Raw genomic sequence first — 18,768 nt, forward strand, 5'->3', positions numbered from 1 at the left:
ACGACTGCATACATAAACTTTCCGCCCAATGTGGGGCTCGAACCCACGACCCTGAGATTAAGAGTCTCATGCTCTACCGACTGAGCTAACCGGGCTACATATGTACTTCATTTCTTAATATTTTGGTTTTTTTACACATGTCCTAGTCTAAATCTGACAAGAGCAAAAAAGCCTTTGTAGTGGAAAAGTAAGAGGAAGTTATAGCTTGCAATGAGAGTTGTAAACCTTGCAGTGGAAGCCATTTGGAGGGTTACCAAGTCTGTTTTGGGATTGAGGACACAGCAGACATTTGGTAAGCCAAGTGCAAAGTGGATGACTGCATACATAAACTTTCCGCCCAATGTGGGGCTCGAACCCACGACCCTGAGATTAAGAGTCTCATGCTCTACCGACTGAGCTAACCGGGCTACATATGTACTTCAATTCTTAATATTTTGGTTTTTTTTACACATGTCCTAGTCTAAATCTGACAAGAGCAAAAAAGCCTTTGTAGTGGAAAAGTAAGAGGAAGTTATAGCTTGCAATGAGAGTTGTAAACCTTGCAGTGGAAGCCATTTGGAGGGTTACCAAGTCTGTTTTGGGATTGAGGACACAGCAGACATTTGGTAAGCCAAGTGCAAATTGGATGGAACTGCATACATAAACTTTCCGCCCAATGTGGGGCTCGAACCCACGACCCTGAGATTAAGAGTCTCATGCTCTACCGACTGAGCTAACCGGGCTACATATGTACTTCATTTCTTAATATTCTTTTTTTTTTTACACATGTCCTAGTCTAAATCTGACAAGAGCAAAAAAGCCTTTGTAGTGGAAAAGTAAGAGGAAGTTATAGCTTGCAATCAGAGTTATAAACCTTGCAGTGGAAGCTATTTGGAGGGTTACCAAGTCTGTTTTGGGATTGAGGACACAGCAGACATTATGGTAAGCCAAGTGCAAATTGGATGAACTGCATACATAAACTTTCCGCCCAATGTGGGGCTCGAACCCACGACCCTGAGATTAAGAGTCTCATGCTCTACCGACTGAGCTAACCGGGCTACATATGTACTTCATTTCTTAATATATTTTTTTTTTACACATGTCCTAGTCTAAATCTGACAAGAGCAAAAAAGCCTTTGTAGTGGAAAAGTAAGAGGAAGTTATAGCTTGCAATCAGAGTTGTAAACCTTGCAGTGGAAGCTATTTGGAGGGTTACCAAGTCTGTTTTGGGATTGAGGACACAGCAGACATTTGGTAAGCCAAGTGCAAAGTGGACAACTGCATACATAAACTTTCCGCCCAATGTGGGGCTCGAACCCACGACCCTGAAATTAACCCTTAATTAATGAATGATAATCTATTCAACTAATTTGAACAACTGCCTGATGACAGAAAATAAAACCGTTAAAATGATGCCAAATGGAACTCCTGCATGGCAAACCCTTACATTGGTCACTTATCTGGACCCCTGGAACCATATAAAACCATGTAACCACTAGAGAGAAGTTTCTGATTACATTTTGTTTTTCTACAAACCCCCCCGAAAATGAAAAAAATCCATTCTGCCCCTGTTCTGATTCCTCCACCTTTCTGTAAATGTGTGCTGAAGCGAGCCATTTCAGACTTCCGTGTTTTTGTTACCTCACAGCAATATCCGGTCTGTCACAGAGTCAGAGCTCGGAGCTTGTTCAGCCCATAGACTGTATAACATACAACTCAACTCCTCCTCTTTTTTTTATTGCCTGCACACGTGTGCTAACAAGGAGCTTAGGAGGGAGGCATGCTAGTTGTAGGCTGTCTTAATAAACACAAAGGTCAGTTTTACTCCCCACGTCTGCAGATTTGAAGATCTAGTGGATGATTTTTATTTGTCATGGAAAAGTGCTAGCGTTAGTTAGCATAGCCACATAGCTACATGTCGTAGCTGTAGCTGTGTACCAAGACACACGTTGACATACTGACAAATAAAACAACAAGAAACACAGAATCTGTGACCAATCCTTCAGAAAGGTCCTGCTGCCTTTCTGGCAGAGGTCGGTTTTACTCCCCACGTCTGCAGATTTGAAGATCTAGTGGATGATTTTTATTTATCATGGATAAGTGCTAGCGCTAAATAGCATAGCCACATAGCTACATGTTCGTCGCTGTGTACCAAGACACACGTCGACATACTGATAAATAAAACAACAAGAAACACTAAATCTATGACCAATCCTTCAGAAAGGTCCTGCTACAGGCGCCTCTCTGTCAGGATCAGATTCTGGATCAGATTCAGAGGGTTGAAGTAATGCGGGTCTGTGAGCAGCTGTGTATATTCAGCCAACATGTAAACATTAGATCAACATGCTGGAGAGTCGAGGCCACATCCACTTCCTGAGGGGGCGTGGTCAGAGAGAAAACAGACTGTTCTGAGGAAGGCTGAAGAAGAGGGCTTTTCAGGCATGCCAAAATCTGATTTCAAAGTGTTTTTTTGAGCATAAACTTTAAAGACATGTTTTGGGGACCTCTTAGACCAATATATGTTGATGAAAAAAGCGTGATAAGTTTTTCAGTTTTAACAGCCTCTCCAGTTGCTGCCATGATGGAAAATAACATCACAATTATACTTTTGAATGGCACATCCAATTTTAGAAAACTCCCAGATGGCTCAGTTTGCAAGTCAAAAGTAAAATACACTTCAATTCAAACAGAAATACAATATCATTGAATTACTTTGAGTTTGAGTTACCATCTACAAACTAATGAGCTGATGCAAGCGAGCAGCTGCAACACGAAAGCCTGCCCTACAATATTTTGGAGAGTGCAAATCACAACAGACTTGGATGAAACAATTTCAAAGTTCAGTCAGGACCACTCATGTCAAAGTAATTTATTGTTTTCATGCAGTAAGTTATTTTTGGCGGTATTGCTCTGTTCTGGGAGCTCCCTGCCCTTCTATGTGCCTATGTCGAATGCCAAAGCCTGAGGCAGGGAGAGCAGACCTCCCCTCTCTTTCATGTGCATACATGGAAAGCCAAGGGAGGGAGAGCAGCAGCAAAGTACGAAACAGAACAGTGCAGGCTACAGTCACGATACATTTGACTCTGGTAAAATTAGACACAGAATAGAGGAGGAGCTGGGGTGGTGGTGAGTTGCAAAGCGGTTCGCAGGAGAAGCAGCAAGAGTCAGCAGGCTAAAGCTGTTTAAATGGAACACCATTTTTGCTGTTTACCACTTGCATGCGCCAATGTAATCAGCTGAGATTCAGGATGGATTCTTTCCCAGAAATACACACAGACACCAGCTGAGCAGATAGGTAGAAGCAGAAAGGAGATTGCACAAGAGCAAATACTACCCGTACCCTGATGTTATTAAATAACTAATACAGCTTACCTGCTGCCAACATGACTTGTGAAAACTTTTTTTTAATACTGAAGTTGAGCAGAGACTTGAATAAAGAGCTTTGCAACTGACATCATTTACCAAATAACTGTACTGTACAAAACTTAGAATAAAAGCATCATGTGAAAACAAGGGAAGATCTTCACAGAAGAAAGAACAGATTGGGCTTTACCTATGAAATGCATTCCAGAAGTGCTGCCACACTATATTTGCCATACTAGATACTTTCCTATATACTGACATAAATATATAGCGGATACAAAGGCAATACAGCCCTCAACAGATCCTTTTTCTGTCTGTTTTTGCTGAGATCCGCACAGCTCATGCAAAAATTAGGCAAGCCATCTATTCTCTGTTGGCATGCACTCCAAATTCAAAATTGAGCTGTTCTGAAGCCGCCACGCAGACGTCATGCTTCCTGTTTAAAGCAAGTGTAAAGTTTGGCATGTTGTGTCCATTTATACCATACAGTTTCGGGGGAACGATGGCCTGAATGAAACAGAGACAAGAACTCTTGATAAGTGCAAATGCTGTAGCATTAACCAGGAATCATTGAACATCAGTGAGTACTCAAAATGATCTCGGAATAACTGCACACCACTGAATATTGTACATTAATTCACTCCTGTATATACTCAATGCAGTCTCATCACTGAAAAAAAATAAAAGCACAAACTGTATTTCACAGAATCAGCACTCTAAAGCTGTCTCCTACCTTCAAGTCACCACCCTGGTGCAGCAGTGAAGTATTTATATGAAAAATAAGAGTAAGAGTCAAAATCGTATTAATTTGATTCTCAAATAAGGACACTTGTAAGAACTGCTTAATGGTGCATTCTTAATATGGACTTAAAAACTATTTTGAAATGCAAAATAATTCAATTTTAAACATGCCTAAACATTTAAAAACGACTGAATGATTAACTATCTAAATTCTGTGATACATCACACTTAAAAAAAAAATAAATTTGGACAGCAACGTTGAGCATTTGAACGCTTTGCGGATTTGATGCCTGGTCAATATATCTTCTTTAAAGACAGTGAGGGTGGCTGTTTCTCAGAGGGAGAGCAGGTTGTCCTCTAATCTGTTATCTAGATATCTGTGGCTCAGTCCAAGACTCCTCCTGACAAAGTGTCCTTGGGCAAGATACTGAATCCTAAATAACTTCCTATAGCACTGGTGTGAGGGAGTGTGAGTGGTTTAGTGAGAGTGAAAAGCCTGAATTCAACCCTTATGTCCAGGTACATAATAAGCACCCTGCATGGAAGCCGTTAACATATATGAGGTGTTTGATTGTATGTTAGAATAATAGTATAGTACAGCACTTTGAGGGGGCAGTAGACTGGAAAGGGGCTTTATATGTGCTGTCAGTTCTTATTGTAGTGTTTTCTCGAGACTTGGAATAAAATATGATGAGGGCCATAATAAAAGTTTAGACAGAAAAAAAGACAGAATCCATAAGAAAGAGCTCCTATAAAAGGACATTTAAAATATAATAGGGTCATTACTGACATATAGTTAACTTTGGTATCTACTGGTCTTATGGTACTCTGAATTCCCATTCTACAGAGTCTTATCATCATAACAGACACAGATTTACCTGCTGGTTTTGCCTTCATTGAAATGTATTATATTAACAATCCACCTCAGAACATCTGCCCTTGGATTTAGGCTCACAGTTTGTTCCATCTGTCAGGCACCGCCCTAACCTGCCCCAGGAAGCTCCACAGGGGGGCTGTGGTGGTAAAAAACCCCTGAAGTCTTTAAAGCGTATAACTTTCCTGCTTGACTACCAGAGTTGCACTTCTCTAAAGTCCCTGACAACAGGGTCTTACCTTCCTGACAGACAGGGACTTGTTCAGATTTGTTTTACTGGGGTGGCCAAACTAGGTTATAATATAGGCAGGGCTGGCAGGCCTATGGTTGTTTTCAAAACCACCTACTATACTAACAGTACATACTGTTTTGGTCAAATTCAGTATGTAGTTTGTAGTATGTGAACATGAGCAAAATCTGCAGTATGCTTATACTACCCGGATGTCGTACTGATTCGGGAACATTTCTCAGTATGCATCGGACCAGTCTCCCTCAAGTACTGTTTCCCACAATGCACAGCGCTAACATTCTGCTTCTTCTTTCTTCCATATCTTACAGGGTCACTCAGTTTGTAGGTGCTGTGAAAATAAATTCCATATGAACCTCTTCTTAACTTTTTAAATAATAAGTAATGCTAAAGAAGCAGTTTCACTATCAGCTTGGTCGTTCAGCTTTCCGAAACAGGAAATCCAGCGATGCCTGTCCCAGCATACTGCAGAACAGATCCAACAGAACAGTCATACTACATACTACCTTCTGTAAGCTGTACATACTGCAAACTGTGTTTGAAGGTAATCAAATATCAATGTCATAATCAGATCTCTGTCCATGTAACAGTGAAGTGTGTATCTGTAATCACAATTACTTTAACCAGGCTAAAGAAACACTGCACATGTAAACATGGTGTTTCTCATCCTGATGTTTCTGCCAAAGCTTTCAACAGTTACAATCCTAATTTTATTTGTGCTATAAATACTTTGTGAAGACGTCAACCTAAAAAAAGATCCAAAAAGAGTGTTCATAGTCGAATGCCTAAAGCAGTAACATATTGCAATTAGGCACTCAATATGCCATGCTCAGCCTATCAATCATAATTAAACCAATTCATCATTAAATTGAAGTTATCTGAAAGTTTCCTCACTTTGAGCCTGAGGCAGCAGCTTGTCTGAAGAATTATGCTTCACACGTGCAACATGATGGATTATTGAGACCTTGAAACTGATAAACCAATCACCTCTGAGTACAGTTTATGAGACTATTAAATGGAAAATGAAATGAAGGATGGTTGAAGTTTCAAAATTACCCATATCACCCTATTATTTCCTAAATGTAATGTTTTTTTCTGCATCATATCCCAAACAAAGGTGGGTCAGTTGTTGCATAAAACAGGACAGTGATCATCATACTACTTAATGTAAATAGGTAGTTCATGAAAAATCTCTTTTATGTCCTCGAACACATCTCTGTTCTCTGATGGTTTTTGCAGCAGTCACTGCTCTGCTGTGAACTGGAATGAAGTCAAGGGATTTGCACAGAGGCCAATAATGTCTGATCATTTAATCCCCAATCTTAAATGACCACTTAACAACCATGTAGATAAGAACCTAAAAAAAAATGGTCCCAATTTACTGCTGTTTAATTCAGGGTGAATTTTTAGCCAAGTTATCAGACCAGATGATCCTATCTGACCCAGTATATATTCTTTGATTCAACTCAAAGCTGATCCTTTTCTTTTCTCCCTTAATGCTTTACACTTTAAAGGTTGTTGATAGTTCTCACTATCACTCACTGTGGTTGGAAGCAAGCATAGGAAGAACAACCTTTCGGCTGTCAAACTGTTATAAAAATGTGCCTAAAATGTATTCATTTTTTATTTGTTTTTTGTACAGATTTGACCGAAATTATTTTTGTTTTGCGATTCCTTTTTTTCAGACTTGACTCTGACTGGCTCTCCAAATTCTTTTCAGCAATTTCTTTACAAGGTTCAGCAGTCTCCTACACAAATTGCTGCAAAAAAAATGAATCATTGTGCACTCTGCAAAAAAACCTCTGCCAATCTATCCTGCCAGCTTTGGCAAACTGTAGCTACACTACTGCTTGAATTCAGTGAACACTTCTTTACTGCTCTCAGTGGTCCCTTCTTTGTTTACAGGTTGTTTGCATGCAAATTAAACATATTTGCTTTTCTTTATTTTCAACGAAACAGAATTCACAACCTTGACATAAAATTATCTCGGCATAATTTCGTCTGACTCCAGAAAGACAAATCAATTGAATTGATACTTTATTTAACAACTCACTTGTAGCCTATTCTCTGTCAGAGGTTGATGCATATTTAGTCTTTGTTTGACTGTAAACATGTGCTCTATTGAATAGATAATGACATTTCTTTAGTTTTGACAGAGATTTGTGCAGAAGCTAAAACAAAACTGATCAGATTGATCAGCCTCCCTGCCTCTGTCTCCTTTCTTTTCTCCCCTATTTTAATTCTCTTCACAAACTTTCCCTCAGTCTAACCCATTGCACTGTTTTGTTCCCCTGTCTCCCACCTGCACTGGTACAGAGAACAACAGCTGAGGGCAAACAAGTGAAAGATAAGAAAGCAGAGATCATACACCGCTACATTTTCTCAGAATGTCATTCTGCAGATGTCAATCATGCAGCAGGGTACGTCTTAATTAGTAGACTAACACTCACTCCTCTTCCTCTCTCACAATACATGCACACATGCAACAGTACTTGCTATTATCTAACATCACAGGAGAGCAATACGTAGTTCAGCACCCAGTGGCTCTGGATGAAAAGAGAGGAGGGTGGAAGGGTGGGGGCGGCAAAGACGGAGAGACAAGGATCAGAGGCATTCAGTGTGGGTGCGTGGAATTCCACATCTCTATGCAGGGATGGAGGTATATAACCTTGTAACCTTATTCCTTTATCTGTCTCTTAAGTTATTTATAACTACTCATGGCAGCGACATGATTAAAGGAAATGTCAGAGATGTCAAATCTGTGGCTGCATGGGGAAGTCTGTGGAACTATAAGAACAATGAGAAGAGAAAGATAAAACTGGAGTGATAAAACCTGAGAACCACTGGAGAAATACTTTGATTCTCTGTGTTACTTCAGCATTCTCTGGTACGTAACTCCTTCCAGAGCTTTTTCACAACTTCAGCTTTAAATGTTTTTAAAAAAATGTCATACCTTTTTGTGTCTGAAGGTCGACATAAAACTGAAAGATGTCTAAGATGCTGTCAACCTAACTTTGCAATTATTTCACTTCAACATTGCCTCTTTATAGCCATATGTGGATTAAGGCGTGGCTGTGAAGGGATTTTTTCTTGGACAGAGAACTTGCTTTAAGAAGGTGGAACCATTTCTGTACGGCCACAGGGCTCCTGGGATCCATTTAAGAGATGCACACAAAGTGACTCCTCAACTTACTGCCAAGCGGCAACCTCGGTAGTGATGTGTCGGTCGCGAACGATCCGGCTCTAAGACCAGGCTCTTTGAAGTGAACAACGGGAGCCGGGTTTTTTTATTATTTTTCTCGTCTTTTCTGATTGGTCAAGACATGGTGGCGTCTTGACTAATCACGTGTCTACATTGAGCGGAACGGGGAGGGGAGGGGTTACAGACACACACAGCACAGTGAGCACCAACAGGAGGGAGATGAGAGGGAGAACATGTGCAAAAGACAGAGAACGCACTGGACAGGTGAGAAATTGAGTGACTGCAGGAAACGCAGTAAACTGTGCACGCATTTTAATGGTATAGACAGTTTAAAGGCAGTGTAGACTGTGTAAGGTGAAAATTTCATCAATCAGGGTCCACAAAAAACCTGCAAAGGCACATCAGAAGTGTCTGTGATGGTTCTCAGTCATCCAGGTCATGGACATTGGAACTACATCAGTGCAATTGGAAGAATAGAGACAATCAAAGGAACCTGCTGTTAATGCAAGTGTTAAAAAGTTTATAAATAAGAAACATACAATCAGAGATTGGACCTTTTTGTCTAATTGAGATGGGTCTTGTTTTTGTACTTCAATTTCTGTAAAACTCTGCTCCATGTTGAGTATATAAATAAAGCCTTTTATATGATAAACATTTGATATAATACATGTTTTTTTACATTAGTAATTCATTTGACATATAATTTAACATTATTTTACGTAATACATTCATTCAAACAAGAAAAAATCTGAGGATCCACTTGGGAGCCGAAAGAGCCGGCTCTTTGTAGAGAGCCGAGCCAAAAGAAACGGCTCTCTAAAAAGAGCCGGAATTCCCATCACTAAACCTCTGGTCTCAAACGATGAAGCCCATGCGGAAGTGTTATAAACTGCAATTCATCGAGAATCCCGCTTGAGGCTGGCTGCAGAAACACCGGAAACAACATAGACATGAATGGGAAAAAAGCCGATCTTTGCAGCATTAATAAACATGTTTACAGCCTGGTTCAAAAAACGGCTTGGCCCTACAAAGCTAATCTCTGGCACACACTGTACGGGGGGTGAATTTTTTTCTTACGAGACGGTTCAGAAGATATTAAGATTACGAGTTTTTGCCCAAATAAGGACATGACTGATGTGACTCCCGGTCAGGAACACGTACCTGTTGGCTAAGAGGCTCACACTACGTCACGCTCTGCCTGGTTGAGTTCTGCATTTCCAATATGGCTGCCGCTGTCGATTGGCTTCAAAACAGCTCTCGGGAACAGATGGGTGACGTTACAGATACTACGTCCATATTTTATAGTCTATGCTTACTGCACACTGCTATCTACAAGTATCTCTGAAGGCTCAACTTTTACAGTGATAAATAAATACAGGTAAGCTAATACAACAATATCAAAGGGAAAGTGCAACACTTTTGTTTAATCATTGAATATTGTTTAAGCAAACTTTTGAGTCCCCCAAGAAAAAAGCTCTATTTAACTTGTTTACGTATTGACCACTAGCCTAAGTGGACCTCCAAGTATGCCTCCGCTGTTACACATACACCTCCATTTTACTTCTAATACTGTTCTAAAGCAAAATTTTGCACCTTTTTTTATACGATTTTTCAGCCCTATCCAATATCAACGAGTAAGAGATGATTTTTCATTTATTTAAACCTGATTAATTTATACAGCTTAAAAAACAGTCCTTCTGATTCCACTGTTTGTTATGCTTCTATGGTAGTGGATTATTAGCAACATGTAAATAATACCTAAATATCCATGTTTTTTAGGCCTGCTGAGTTAACATGCTAGCATTTTAGCCATATTGTTTACCAATACGATGCTAATGGAAGCAAATTGTTTTACTTCACTAAAGATCTATTAATGGTGTTAACTAGCTGGAGAAAAATGTGCCAGAACTATTTTCCGTGGTTTGATTTGACATGGCGTGTGATCAGTTTCTCTCTCATGCTAGTGAAAGTTAATAACCTTCGTCAAGCCAGAAGATCAGTAAGAAAGCCACTTTACAGTATATTAACACTTCAGTTGGAGTAAAGTAAGTTAGATGGCCACAAATTCAACAATTTATTTTGCACGTTCAATGGCCTGGATCTGTTGACATAGGAAAATATTTTAACTTAATGTCTGATTTTGATGGTTATTAATCTCTGTTGGGTATTGGGTAATTGGAATATCATTACTATTTTTCCATCTCTTTTTAGAAGTGTTTCAACAAATCAAGAGCTGATGGCCTTGTCCAGCCACCTGAAACTTTTCCTCTGGACACTTCAGGGAGATAGACAAAGAAACTTCAAGCCTTGTGGTACACTGTGAACTCAGGCCAGAGAACTCACAGAGCCAGGACTCTGCGTACTGTTACACATGTAGGCACTTCAGCCTACCAAGCACAGAGTCAGTATTTACTTCCACCTTGGGGAAAAGAAACTGAAAAAAGGCAGCATTCAAAAGTGGAGGGGTTTTCTGCACATGCAAAGGGGAAGCACACATAAACACAATGATGGACTGGAGTACAGAAGTAAACTTGTTGGGAAAACCTAGGATGGCGCTTTTGGAGTTTAATCTAGCGTCTAGGAGGTGGAAAAGCTGGCCTTTTATGATCGTTGTAAGTCTCATTGTGTTGACCCAGTTCTTGTTGACACACTCAAAGCAGTCCCACAAACCGAGTGCTTCTTTGCAAATGTGGCTATATGTATTTATGTCTGGCTCTTATGCTCACAACAAGTGGCTTAGCATGCGGAAAGAAATGTATGATGGAGCATCCAGAGAGCTTCACATATTAAGTGGCACAAGGTTTGCTTGCAGGCATATGGCCTGCCACAATGCACTTGACAGACTACCTTCTATTGTCTGTGTCCTTAAGGAAAGAGCAGCAGAGACAGAGCAGTTGGTGCATGAGGCCTCCTTGCTCAGATTGACCTGCAGTTTATTGGGTTTCTGATAACAAGGTTTTTGTTGATGCGAAACATCTCTGAGATTTTTCAGTTTCCAAAGCTCTCAAGCACACTGTAAACCCAAGAAAACCCAGAAAAAAATTATACAACTTGAATATTTTGAGTTGCTGTGACATACAAACTGGTATTTCTTTATTAACATGAACTATTTGCGGATTGCATAAGCATCACTTCAAACATATAACTACACTGGACTTGTTTGTTTTATTTATTTATTTATCAGTGTGCGTGTCTGACGTCATTAACGTCAGTAAGGGTTGGCTGTAGGAACGCAGTCAACGCTCTGAATAGCTCCTGTGATGCCTAAAGTAAAGTGGATTTGCGCTCTGAATTTTGTCAGCGATCAGGATTATACTTCTCACGGTGAGTATTTTATTTATAGATATTTATCACCTTTGTTTGTCAGGTGTTGGTGTCTTGTGAGTCCCTGAATTCCTTCTATCCAATCACAGGCTTTCCTCCAGATAAACTACATGATCTTCTAGAAGGTAGTGTTCCTTTGCAGTTGTCTCTTTGCATTAAGGAGACGATCAAGCTGAAGTACTTCACTTTAGAGTATTTGAACCAAAAGATAGAAACATTGCCCTATCAGCACACTGATAAAGTGGATAGACCCCAGCTAATTCCAAAAACATCTCAGTCTTGTGGAACAATAGGAGGCAACGGGCTACTTCCATTGCTTGTAGGCAGTGTGATGGTACATGGGCTGATCTGATGGAACTAAAAGAAGTGGTGGAGCTGGGACTGTCCCCATCCTTTATCGATGAAACCATTGACTACTTTGAGTGCGAAATAAGTTTTCCCTGATTCGTCTCGAACACCACTACATTAGCATTATCCCACTCCCGTATGGACCAGGTGGTTTGAAGTGAAACACCACATTTTTTAAAGAGTTGTGCATGATGCTCAGAACTTCAAAAATATTTTTAAGACAATGGCACATTGACATCAAGAAAATTATGGCATATCATCTTGCTGCATCATCATTATTAAGCTGAAAGCACAAGCATCTAGGTTTGACTCTGTTGTGGTTTGAACTCTACCAGAAGTAGCTCAGGTATACGTTAAAAGACGAACAACTTGTGACACTGTCTACTTGATAGCAAAGACTATGTCTGCTGGATGTTTCTCTCTGTTGGTGTTCATGTTAAATATAACGACCTTCATAGTGTAGTGCTTTTAGCTATTTATATTTTATTGCTAGGTGTTGGTATTTTTGATGTAAATGTACCCCTGTTGTTTTATAGTAGTTATGTATTATTGTATAGCTGTTTGAATGATGTACTATTTGTTTTCTACAGAGGCATCGCCTCTGTCTCCTGCTCAGGGACTACAGATGTAAATTAGCTGCTAGCTAACTCTGGTACAACTAAATGGCTGTACACTGTCCCTGTTGAAATAAACAAATAAATAAATAAATGGTAGGCTGTCTAAATTTTGCAATATAGAACAGATCTATCTTCTTAATCAACAGGTCACACCCCCCCAGGAGACCATAACAACACTAAGTAGCTCGTTCAGTGACAGACTTCTTCACCCCCGGTGTCTCATGGAGAGATATCGCAGGTCTTTTCTTCCTGCAGTGGTCAGACTATATAACCAATAATAAATATATATATATACACACACATATATATACACATATATACACACATATATATACATATATATTAATATAGTTAATAGTTTGCTGTCCACAGTTGCCTTCCAACGACAGACCATAGTGAGGATGTACCCACCGGTGAAAGAGCTCTTGAACTTCTGACCTGCTCTAAAAATAGAGTCTGAGGTACCAACAGATTTGCTCCCTTTTACTTGTGTTACTTTTTTCAATGACACATAGCATAACCTGTGTAGGTTAACGTGATAGTTGTGGATCTTACATGCACTGTATCTATGTGCGGCTTTATAGGCTCCTAATAGGTCTTTCAAGATTTATCCATGAGCTCATTGGCTTCAATTTGTAGTGCCGGAATGTCTGTATTACATCACCACCTGTATTCTAGTTGATTTGTCCATTCATTCGTCCATCCACATCCACCTTCAATCCAAAAACCAACCACAACATCTCTCAATTGCGAGCGTAATCTGAATCCTGCCTTCCAGAAGGATTTTAGAGTTTGCAGTGTTGCCGGTGAATGTGCGGTTCAGTGGAGGAAAAAACGCTGGCTTACCTCAGACATGGAGTGCTGTTGAAGTCTGCATATCGTTCTGTGGAGCGGTCCTCATCGCCACTGTGTTCAGGAGTGTGGTTTCCTTGTCGGAGCTTATTCTCAGGGTGACGTTTCCTCAATGGAGTTTTCTCGCCATGGAGCAAAGTCTGACCCCTGACTTTACTGACTTTACTGACTGACCTAAAGTACGGTGAGTGCCTGCCTTTTGCACACATTGCTGTGTTATTGTTGTTTTGTGAGTAACCTGACTGCGGAAAGATATGCTGGTTTTCTTTTGTGTACTCTGATTGTTGTGGTTTTGTTGGGGTCCACGGTAAAACCCGGATCAAATTTTGAGTTCTTGTTATTTTTCTATTTGAGCTGGAACAGACTGAACTTTGGTTGGTGCATTCTGGAATGGACTATTTTCATTTTAGTTTTGTAAATTGTTGTTTTTTGGCTGCACTGCAGTATACTTCCTAAAAACTGGGTTTGATTGGATTTATTAAATTGTGTGTATTTTGCATTGAGGGGTTTCAATTTGCCTAATTTGTATTGCTGCTTTGATTTGTTTTGTTTTGTACGGGTTTGAACCAGGTTATTTTTGTATGCAGTTGTTTTAATTTGTCAGACTTGACTCTGATTGGCACCCCAGATTTATTAGGCAAATCTGCTACAAACTATTAGTTTAATCTTGTTTAATTAATCTTCACCAGACTTATAAATAATTACATTTAAATGTATTTATGTATTTATTTATTAATATTTTGTCTTATTATTATTTTCTTTTCCATCATAAATATTATAACTGTTAGCATTAGAATTGTTAGTGCTATTTCTTTGTTTATATCCTCATTTATTTCTATGCAAGATGAGTGTGAGTGGGTGTAGTTGTGGATGTATTTATGTGCACTTGTATGTATGTAGTCCTATGCACGTACATGTATGTATGTACATATGTGTGTATATGTTTGTGGGTGTATGCATGTGTATATATGTACATGTGTGTGCCCTTTTTTTCATTCTCTTCATTATTTTTTTTCCCCTCAGTTTTAAACTGTCACTTATCCGATGCCCTAAGGATTATTATTATTGTTATTTATTTTTATTAATATCCCATCCTTTTTCCAAAATATTTAGAATTTCTTAACACTAACTGCATTATTTGACAAAAACATTACATTTCAAGATATATCTTACAGCAGTCATCTGAACTTTAGGAGTTACTTTTTACATTGCGAGAACTTTGCCTCGTCTTCTTTTGACTGCTGCCATTTTGCATATTGGCTTAAATGTGAACTAAAATTAAAATTTTACCAATCAGGTAAGTCAGGTACTGTTGGTTAGATTGAAATCAATACTGCCGCAAGCATTCAGTGAAGCAGTGAGCTGGATTCCTCTGATTTCATTGAAACCATGGCCTCCAGCCTACCTTAGGCGAGGCAAGAGCGGGCTGTTTTACTCACACACCAACCTCCTTTACCCTTAACATAAATATATCCACTGTCAGCGATAACATTCATCATTTTAAAGTGTTCGCACTGTTTTCAAATGAAGAATATATCTTGGCAATCGGATCATGGCCTTTGAAGAATGCAATTTGTGCATGCATTGTCTGTATAAATAAATGACTGGGGGAAAATTCACATAAATACAAATACTCACTGCAGCACACAATAAAATAAGAGGTTTTTAGCTAGTTATTATAATTAATGACCCAATAAACTGACTGCACAGCCACCTTCAATTAATAAACTGTAGACACCTCCAGGTAATGAGCAGCAAATAGAGGCTGAGCTTCCAACTTTATATGGCTTAAATTAATTTCCAGCCATCAGGGCTTTGCAAGTTTTCAATTTCCTGCTGTTTACTGTTTGTTATCACAATTAATTAGCTGACTGATTGAGAGTAATAGGGAAATGATCGGCACCACGTGCACAGCAGCCTGTGTGTGACACAGTGTACGGACACACATATAAAACTAACACACAGCATTTTGTTAATATCCATTGTGAATGTGTCTAGCTGGAGGCGCATCTCTCAATAATGTATTTAGTGTTTGTTTCTTACATTACAATCAATAACATTCTTATTAGTGCTCAGGTGGAGAATTATGCATTTTTATAACAATCAATGCAATTTCAATACAATCCTTAACATAACACACATTATATATTTGACAGTCTATGGTTGTTCTGTGCTGATTTACTTCCATTTCCTCAGCTACTGTGTGAAAAATGTGGAGAAAACCTTTTAATTCACGATGTAGTTATAGTTTAGGTATCACTTCTTATTTCAGTACAATGTTTACTTTGTTTTAATTTTTACATTAGTAAGGTGTGTATCCATTTCAAATGTTTTTTCGAGTGATTCTTACTGATGCTTTCTGCTGCTAGATTAAATATCTTGGGCCACCTCTTGGTAATGACCATAAGTCTGTTTTAAATTACTCTGTATGTTTGATAGTCTGATTTAAGAACATTTGCAGAAAAACACAAAAACACTGGAAGTAAAAAGTGTTTCTGTCATTAGCAGCCGCTCTAGATCTGGAGTTGTACCCTCAAAAGAAAAAGAGCCTGTGTGTGTATGATAAACCATGTCGGGGAACGGATACTAGAAAATTGCTGACTGTACCGACAATTCCTGGTGGATCCATGTCCGGTCCTTCCTCGATCCATCGTGCATTAAGAGTCGATAGGTTCCTATTCTAGTCAATGTGTTAACTTCCACTTGATCCGCTCTGTTTCGTTCCGACTGCGCCTCTGATCTGGCAGATCGAACCCCTCCGGACCAGATAAACAAGACTTCTACTTTTGTCAGATGCTGGAGTACGACGCATCAATCTCAATAGAGCAGATGGAGCGGGACAGAAAGTCAGGCATCAAAACAAAATGAAAACATCCGGTTCATTTTCAGAATAAAACACTATGTTATCACCAGATTGTATTTCACTTAATTACAACAACAAACCGTCATGATGAGTGGAGCCAGGCCTGGAGTCAACAGGTCAGAGGTTTTAAGAGGACCATAAAGACAATATGGATGAGGAGAGGAGGAGGATAATTGTTGATTCAGTTATTACTGCAGTTAATACAGTCCATTTAGCAACATTTATCCATACTTAAGCCGTTATATCTGAGTCATGGTAACCCTTCACATGGGACTTCCACCCGATTTGTGTCCGGTCTGTCTCCGGGATCACCGGACAGCTGGACCTAGGTTTTCCTGCATATTTTACTGAAACATGATTATCCTCCTCTCCTCATCCATGTTGTCTTTATCGTACTCTGAAAACCTCTGACCTGTGTAAGCGCTCCCACTGAAAAGCAGATGCAGAGGGGATTTTGTGCTTGGGATGCTGAGCCCTGACAACGCTGAGCTTTTTTGGTTTTGTGTAGAAAATGGGCGCTGCCACACACAAGGAGCTGTACATTACTAGGGAACATAGAGAAAGTAATGTCTGTGTTGCGGGGTGTTGTGAGCGGAGGAACATTGTGGAGGAGAATTTCCCAGCAGACCTTCCCTGAACAGGGAGCATGTGGAACATAATGCAGCTGCAGAGTTTGACTTGAGTAGCTTGTTGCCATAGAAATACTTTGCACGTATTTTAACAAAGTTGGAACTAATAACACATCACTTGAACTGTGACTCATAATTTATCCACAAAGGACATACTGTAAATGCATTTCACTGATATCTTTGTTTACACAGATCCATAAGTGTAATAGCAATATTTCTTGCAGAATTCCAGGGTGAAAGTCCAGATGTTGGCACTGACTTCTGAGCTTTCCTGAAAGTTTGCAGTTTTTTTTAGTAGTGGCCGCAAAAAAGTTCAGTTTTCACAAGAAAGTATGTGTGACAACGACGAGGATGGGATTCGAACCCACCGCATGCAGAGCACATGGATTAGCAGTCATCGCCTTAACCACTCGGGCGCTACCCACAGCACAATAATCCGTTTCGCCCGTCCATTCTTGCCAATCAAATCATCCCCCCTCTCAGTTTCTCTTCATGTCTTTCCAGTCAAATCGAAGCTTCGGTCCCGGCTTCCATTTCGTACCAAGCAGATTCCACCCCCTCTTCCATTTCTTACAATGAAAAAATCTGTCCGCCTCAACACCCGCCTCCTGCCGCCTCGACCAATCAGAAGGCTGTTGCTATGCGAGTGCCGACAGAAACGAAAGTTGACTGAAAGTTCCGTCAAAGCTAACACCGGCACCTTTCATGGTAAGTCATTAAAAGCTTTTTCATATTTGTAGTGATGTTTTAGTTTATTACTCGGACACGGTGAGTTTCCAGGTTTTTCATTTGTTCACGTTGTTTTCGTCTGGATCTCATGTCCGTATGACTTTAGCCAAGTTTAGCCGGTATAACAGTGTATGATGCTGATCGATGCTGACAGACACTATTTGTGATATCGGAGAATAAACTACAACCCGAACACTTTTACACTACGTATCTGTTCGGATCAACTTTAGGCATTAGTCACGGTTTATATATTTAACGTCGTATTTCTGACTTCTAGGCTGTGTGGGACGCTGAAAACTCCCACAAATCTCCTTTATTATCCTTGTCAAGTCAGATAGAACATAATGAAAAGATGTAAAGCTTAATCAATGATCGACCAGGGAGTAGTCTGACGTTTTGACCAACTTACAGTCAATGACTCGACGTCATATTTCTGCTTTACTGTAATCAACCTTGTACAGTGTTGTCAGATCAGCTCTAATAAATACAGCAATGGACGAACTATTGCAGAGTAATCTATGATGTTGTGTCTGGATCTCCACCTTGTATCTGTCACAGTCATTATAATATATCACCATGAATGCGACAGATAACAGCTGAAACTCCCCGCCTGTTATTGATGTCTATATGTATATATTTGCCCTCTATCTTATTGCCTTTATCATTATGTTTACACATAACATGAATGAAACAGCTGTTTATGTCATGTACACAGTAGTAACTAAGTACACTTAGTAGCTAGATTTATTAACATTATGTGATAATAGTAGTGTCTGATAGATTTTCAGTCAATTTACAATGTAATTCAAAAGCATTTGAACATTTATATAACACTGTGGAATTCTGTGAACAGTTATTATAAATGACAGACACCAAAGCTTCAAACTGCTTTTCACAAAAGAAGTGGCACAAACTCTATCACATGGTATTACTTACATCATAGGTCAATATCATGAAATCATTAAATCTACAGTATGTTTTCCATTAAATTGAAATGTGT

At 39.5% G+C, this 18,768-nt stretch overlaps 4 non-coding genes across 4 annotated transcripts; all 4 read right to left on the reverse strand.

Moving 5' to 3' along the window:
- Positions 1-22: 22 nt before the first annotated feature.
- On the reverse strand, positions 23-95 carry trnak-cuu. The gene has a single exon. It is a non-coding gene; the product is annotated as a tRNA-Lys (tRNA).
- Positions 96-334: 239 nt separating this feature from the next.
- On the reverse strand, positions 335-407 carry trnak-cuu. Its single transcript has one exon. It is a non-coding gene; the product is annotated as a tRNA-Lys (tRNA).
- A 242-nt stretch (positions 408-649) lies between these two features.
- On the reverse strand, positions 650-722 carry trnak-cuu. Its single transcript has one exon. It is a non-coding gene; the product is annotated as a tRNA-Lys (tRNA).
- A 242-nt stretch (positions 723-964) lies between these two features.
- Positions 965-1,037, reverse strand: trnak-cuu. The gene has a single exon. It is a non-coding gene; the product is annotated as a tRNA-Lys (tRNA).
- Between the last annotated feature and the right edge of the window lie 17,731 nt (positions 1,038-18,768).

The sequence above is a fragment of the Notolabrus celidotus genome, unplaced genomic scaffold (assembly GCF_009762535.1).
Source record: "Notolabrus celidotus isolate fNotCel1 unplaced genomic scaffold, fNotCel1.pri scaffold_242_arrow_ctg1, whole genome shotgun sequence".
NCBI classification, from domain to species: Eukaryota; Metazoa; Chordata; class Actinopteri; order Labriformes; family Labridae; genus Notolabrus; species Notolabrus celidotus.